This window comes from Sinocyclocheilus anshuiensis, unplaced genomic scaffold (genome assembly GCF_001515605.1).
Source record: "Sinocyclocheilus anshuiensis isolate Anshui unplaced genomic scaffold, SAMN03320099.WGS_v1.1 scaffold3397, whole genome shotgun sequence".
NCBI classification, from domain to species: Eukaryota; Metazoa; Chordata; class Actinopteri; order Cypriniformes; family Cyprinidae; genus Sinocyclocheilus; species Sinocyclocheilus anshuiensis.
In genome coordinates, this window is record NW_015555982.1 from 16,021 (window position 1) to 22,615 (window position 6,595).

General features: G+C 34.4%; 1 long non-coding RNA gene across 1 annotated transcript; it reads right to left on the bottom strand.

Annotated features, from left to right (window-relative positions):
- Positions 1–4,676: 4,676 nt before the first annotated feature.
- On the bottom strand, positions 4,677–5,267 carry LOC107676067 (uncharacterized). Its single transcript, XR_001632683.1, has 4 exons — positions 5,241–5,267; positions 5,015–5,104; positions 4,847–4,935; positions 4,677–4,724 (listed from the first exon to the last, which is right to left on the bottom strand). It is a non-coding gene; the product is annotated as an uncharacterized LOC107676067 (long non-coding RNA).
- Positions 5,268–6,595: the final 1,328 nt, after the last annotated feature.

Genomic DNA, 6,595 nt, shown 5'->3' on the forward strand with positions numbered 1-6,595 from the left:
TTAGCTTCTTTTGGGGAGTTCTCTGGGTTCGGGCTTTAACCCGAGCTCGGAGCCCTCCCTCTGGACAGCACGCCAAATATGCTACTAATTGCTCAATCACATTATATGTTAGTGCGAACTCGTGAATCAGCAGTCGCACCTTGCCCAACTAATAAGAGCTGCAATTTCTGTTGCATATGAGACAACAGCAAACGAAACAAAAGTGTAACAAAACAGTGCTACTCGTTTGAGCTGCTTATCAGCTCATACCAATAATTGAGCACAGCGCAAACACATGCAAACTGGTCAGAGCTCAGAACAGAACCAATGCTGATCTCGCGACACTGTTACTGCTGCGAGATCTAGTTTCACCGCAGAATGAATAATGTTGCTGTGAGATCTAGTGAAAAGAATTCAAATTCTGCACAGAATTCTCTTTTATAAACATCAAATAGCGCTGATGTAGAAAACCAGAAGAAGTAATGCTAACTACAGTATACCATGGTGTTGTGGCAGAAATAGTTATTACCTCATTAATTTCAGGGTTTGTACAACCTTTTGAGAGAGAGATTCAAGCACTTTTCAATGACAACACAACTATTAACAGCACTTTAAATCTCTAAAAATAAAAGTTTAAATGTTATTTTTAATATGATAACCAAATACATTTTGTGGTTAACAAACAATTATTTAAAAAAAAAAAAATAAATACATCAAATTACCACTATAACCAGTAGATGGCAGCAGAGGAGCACTTATCAGCTTATTCATTTATTTTTACTTTTTGCTTTATATTTTGAAATTATAAATTCGCTATTATAAAATATCAAATCATCAAGAAATCACATTTTGTCAATGTTTTGCACTTTGTTTATGATGTAAGAAAAGTCACAAAATGACTTTAATTTGCAACTGAATCACACATCAAAAGCGTTTCTTAATCACTGAAGTTGCCGGTCAGTAGAATAATAATGGCACACAGTGGCAGTTCTAGCTAGTGTGGAGTCCTGGCGAACCCTTCTGCCACCTCTAAATGAAATTCATTTTACTTCAACTTTGACAAATTCAGGCAAATCAATTTTAAAATACCATAAATCCCCCCCAAACTGCTTTTTTTTTTCTTTTTGAAGTTGGAAAGAAAAATGATTGATGTTGTACTATGTGTAATAATGGGCAAGCAAAATAGCATAACATAAGTGATAATATTAGCCTATTTTAGTGAGATGAGTGACCTTTTGCACATTTCCCCTCTTTTTTGTTACGTATAATAAAGTGAAAATTAAATGAAAAGTGTAAATTGTTTTGTTAGGTGCGTAGTTATTGTAGGCTAAACTTCAAGGTACTTTATCCTTAACCTGGAGTTGCTATGCGTCTGAGCGAGAGAGAAGTACTCCGGGGCGCACACATGGAAAAATTTCAGGGATGAATCATTTATAAAAATTCATCAAAATGACCAAAATTTTGTATAACATTTATCGGTAACACTTTATAATAACTTTCATTAATAAATCATTAACAAACATTATATAATGTTTAGCTAATCATTACTTAATATATATTCACATATCTATAAATATGAGATTATGTACTTGCTAATGTTAACTAATGAACTTATTAAACATTACCAAATGATTAACATATCATTATTTAATGTAAATTGAAATGCTTACAAATGTCACTAAACTTTAAATTCATATGATCATGCATTTTTTTTTAAATCTTCAAATGATCTTGACAGATGGTTTACAATGATTAAAAGCTTCATTAATAAATCATTAACAAACTTAAATATAATGCTTAACTGATCATTAGTTAATGGTTACAAATGTCATTAAACATTCAATGCGTTTTAAAAATCTACAAATGATTTTAATAGAAATTACACAATGATTACAAATGTATTTGTTAATGTACTGTTGAATGCTTACAAGTGTCATTAAACTTAAGTTCACATATTAGCTAATGCCCATTTTTACATTTACAAATGTTGTGAAAATATAGCTTAATTATTAATTTTAAGCTCTTCACAAGCGATTCATGTTAATATATTCATTAACTCATAATCACAGTCTGTAAATGTCATATATTTGGTCTTTGTTTGTTGTGTAGACTTCTATTATTTGCACATCTTAAATCATTTATTAATAATTTGTTAATGTTTTTGCAGTACCCAATCTAAAGTGGAAACTATTCATCAGTTGTAAATGTATATAAACATTTACTAATCATTAGTACCTTCATGAGCAGTCATTTTGATGGCAAAGTGTCCAAAATGACCGGAATTTACCCTATTTTCACATCTTTACAAATAATTTATTAATCATATGTTCATGTTTTTCACCCAATCTAAAGTTGAGACTATTCATCATTTGTAAATGTTTATAAACATTTACTTTTTTTTTTTTTTTTATCTTTATTGGCACTGGACTTTTAGCTACTGTAACAGTTTGTTTATAGGGTGGTTAGTTAAGTTTAGCTAAATGCTTTGTAGAGACATTATACACATTTTAATTTGGATGCAAAACATGTTTTTATTGCCTCAACACTTATATTAGTATGCTATTGTGAATCGTTAAACAGAATCTTCCTTGAATCGTTAAACAGAATCTTCCTTGAATCATACATCAACAGGAGGGGGAAAAACTACAACAAATTTTCAAGAAAATACTTAAATGATCATTTATCAAAACAATGCAATATAAACCGATTGAATCGTGTTCCCTTATAGTAATCAAATTGACCCCTGTACACTTGTTGACCCCTTACCCAACCCTTAAACTTACCCAAACCTGTCCCGTATCACACCTCAACAGCAGCAAAGGTGTTGTGCATTAACGAAAGCTTTTAATCATTGTATAACATCTGTAAAAATCATTTGTAGATTTTCAAGATGTGCATGATCATATGAATTAGAAGTTTAATGACATTAAATCTAAGGGTTTGACACTTGTCCCAACTTTAGCAGACTTCTTATAACCAACCTTATTTTTCAGTAGCACCCATGTTCCAGGTGCAATTTTGGCTGTCATCTTACTGCAACAAAAATACATAAATAATAAACAGATTTGTTAATATGCTAAGTTACATACAGTTTGAAGCTTTGAATCCATGGAAGACACATGCTGCATTCACGTCATGTCGTAATTACTGTGATTTCGAGATGACAACGCATGACGTTCTACTTGGAGTTGTTCACTCTTGGACTCGGACCCGAAACTATCGCACTATCAATGCCTAAACATATCGCCTAATGAATCTGAGGTGGTCAGGTGGTACAAGTCGTAGCTATAAGAAAACTCCCACTTCACAAGTTGTAATTACGAGTTCTATGAGGACGTGAATGCATTTTACAAGTTGATTATCTCATAATAACTTTAATTACGATATGGCATGAACCCACCTACAGCAGTCAACAGTATTTGGGTCTTTCTAGTAAAAACTGTCACAGCATGCAAAATCGGAACATCATGCAAGTAGCCATAAAGCAAGGTTATTAAACTCTTGAACAGCACACTCTGAATGGCAAAACTTGAACACAAACCTTGAACAGCAAGCCTGAACTGAGAACCTTCAACATTTTCACTTCTATTTATTTTTGCAACCTGAAAACTTTCACGTCTCTCATCACCCAACCCATATGGATTGGTTGAATCTAGGAAGAATATTAGCGAAAAGATGGCGGCGCGTTCACATGCTGCGGCTTCTCTCTCTCCCGACAGAAAGGTGTTTTCGTGTTTTTTGTCTTGTGAGTCGCAGTGTTTTTGTACGTATGCGTGTGCTGCTTTATATATTTTTTTTTTATTTTTATTTTTTATATATTTTTTTTTACATTTTACCTTATTTGTATATTTGTATAGTTGTATTTTATATTTAATCTGTATATCTGTATTTATGTTCTACTGTTAGTGTTATCTGTATGCACCAAGGGTCTGAGAGTAACGCAATTTCAATTCTCTGTGTGTATGTGCTGTACATGTGGAAGAATTGACAATAAAGCAGACTTGACTTGACTTGACTTGAATATGTGCCTATCTTTTGGCTTTACGACCTACAAAATATAGTTAGTAGTTCTTTATCATGAAATGGCATCTCTGAATTGTGATAAGACATATGCAGACAATTTCCAGACAGCACTGCAAAGTTAAACAGCCAGATTACAAATTACGTACGCACAACATCCAGTGTCCTGGCTTCCAAACAGGGAAGACAATGCAATCTTTCAGTGCAATGTAATCCTATAAATAATATAAAAAAAAAAAAATACATTCAGTTGGTTTAAAATAAAATTGGTCACTGCCGTGAATGTTATATAACATTGTGGCCTCACTGGAAATGACAAGGATGGGTCCAGATTATGTGGAGGCAACCAGGTGACCACAACATATGCATTAGCTGTCCACACATCCATTCCCTACAACATAACATACCCATGTAAGACTATACACAAGCTAGACAACTGTGTCTCTGGCTATTTGAGATTTGCATCTTTACAAATACTTACTCGTTCCTTAGCCACCAATGCAATTACCTCAAGACAGCTGTTTGTAATCTGCAATTTTTAAAAAGAGAACTGTAAAGAGTCACAGACATTTCTTATTGTTATTGTGTGTTACTTTATGTCAACTCACTATTGCCTCCAACTGCTCATTGAGACCTAGAGTCCAGAAATCTTTCTTTTTCAGAACAAAGTTTCCGACTTCAGCAATTGTCTCATCTTTGTCGCCTGTCCCCAAAGCCCATTCAAGCTTAAAGACAAATGAGAGAAGAAAAATAAATAAATAAATTAATGAATTAATTAAACAGTTTTGATTTAATGTGGGAGTGCCATTGCGACATCAAATAAAACTGAAAACTGTCATTCACATACCATGGCTGATTGCCTATGGCTTGGCAGACAATCCCAACAAACTCTACTGGCAGAAAGGTGTTTGATCTTACATGCTATTTCATGTTCTGCTGTAATAGTAAAAATGGATAATTACATACAATGTCTTGCATCAGGATATATTAAGACTTAATAAAGGTTAACACTTACTACTGGTTGGGATCATCATGGATGTCGGGGTCGTGTCCTCCATCTCAATGTCTGTGGGGACTGGCTCATCAACAGAGATGTCAGAATTTTCTATAACAATACAAAACAGCTAACAAGAACTAGACTCAAACCTTATATTTCTTTTAAACACACACACACTGGTTGGTGACCTATGTATTTCCACTACTTAAAAAAAAGTATTTCATATAAAGATATTTTAATTTACCCAGAACAGCCTGTCCATGCATATTCACCACCAACTTTGATCCAAAAGTCTTCATTAATATAGTCCTCACTTTTTTGTTCTTGTTTTCGTTACAGTGGTGAATTATTGTCCTCATTTGAAAGAGGTGTGTTGATGGCTGAGACATGTTCAAGTAGTAGTTATTTTTCCTCATCTTTGAGAAGAGTTGCTCTGCAACCTGACTATTTATTTTGCCAGCTAGTTGAGGCACTATAGTGATCTTCCTCAGAACATCTCTGCTGTCTTTGGTATTGCTCTCGTGAAAACGGTCAGACAATACATAATGATCAGAAGACCCTGTCAGTGGGTGTCCTTGAGGATCACTTGCACTCTTTTTTTTCCCTCCAGCCAAGGCAAGGACACTTTCAGATTTCCAGATTTGGCAAGTGTAATGTTTTCTTCAGTGGGTTCTGCTAAGCATCCTTCATATGGACGAATAGGAATGCTTTCTGGTGACCTTAGATTGGCATGTGTTGCTAAACCATGTGAGAAGTCATAAATGATGATGTTTGGCATATGCTTCCACGAGAACAGAAGGTCAGCAAAATCTCGAGGGCTTTCTGCTCGAAGATTGCGTTTTAAACTAAACTATGCCACATGAGCACATGATGACTCCCCAGCCTCCTAATATAGGACAAATGAAACGGAGAATTCAAGATTTTACGGGGGGGAAGAATAATAATCAAAAAAAATTAAACATTAATGTATTGGCAATATATTGATTGTAATATCCAAGGCTATATTTGTAACACCAAGCAAAACAGTATTAGAAATTAAGCTCACCAGAGACTTTTCCCCAGATAGACCCCAGATTTTTTCAAAGATTTTATCATATGTTTGCCTCGATTTCATTTCATTAGACAATCTGAGGAGGAGGTCACTCCGAGATCCAGTGGAGCCCAGACCATATTCTTTGCATAGGTTCCGAATAACATTAACCTACAAAAAATATTACTGAATATAGTGTATATTGGAAAAAAAAATACTAAACCCCCAAAAAAAGCATTACAAACAAACCTTTTGCTTTTGAAGTTCTTCCTCTGTCACCGTCATTTCTGCAGTCTCTGAGGCAGACTTTGAAGAATGAAGTTTTTCACAATCTGTGTTTAGCACACTGTCTGAACGACGTGTGTTCTTGCCAATCCAAGGAGCCCAGAAATGATATGTAGGTTTAACTGCAAATGGATTTTGTGCACCACCTACAACAGCAGAATTAAAAACATAATGAACTGTGATTATTTTAATTTCTTTGCAATGCAGTGCATAAAAAAAACTATATTTGCACATACTTGCAACAAATCCATGACATTTCATCTCTTTGGACACTGCGTCCCAGA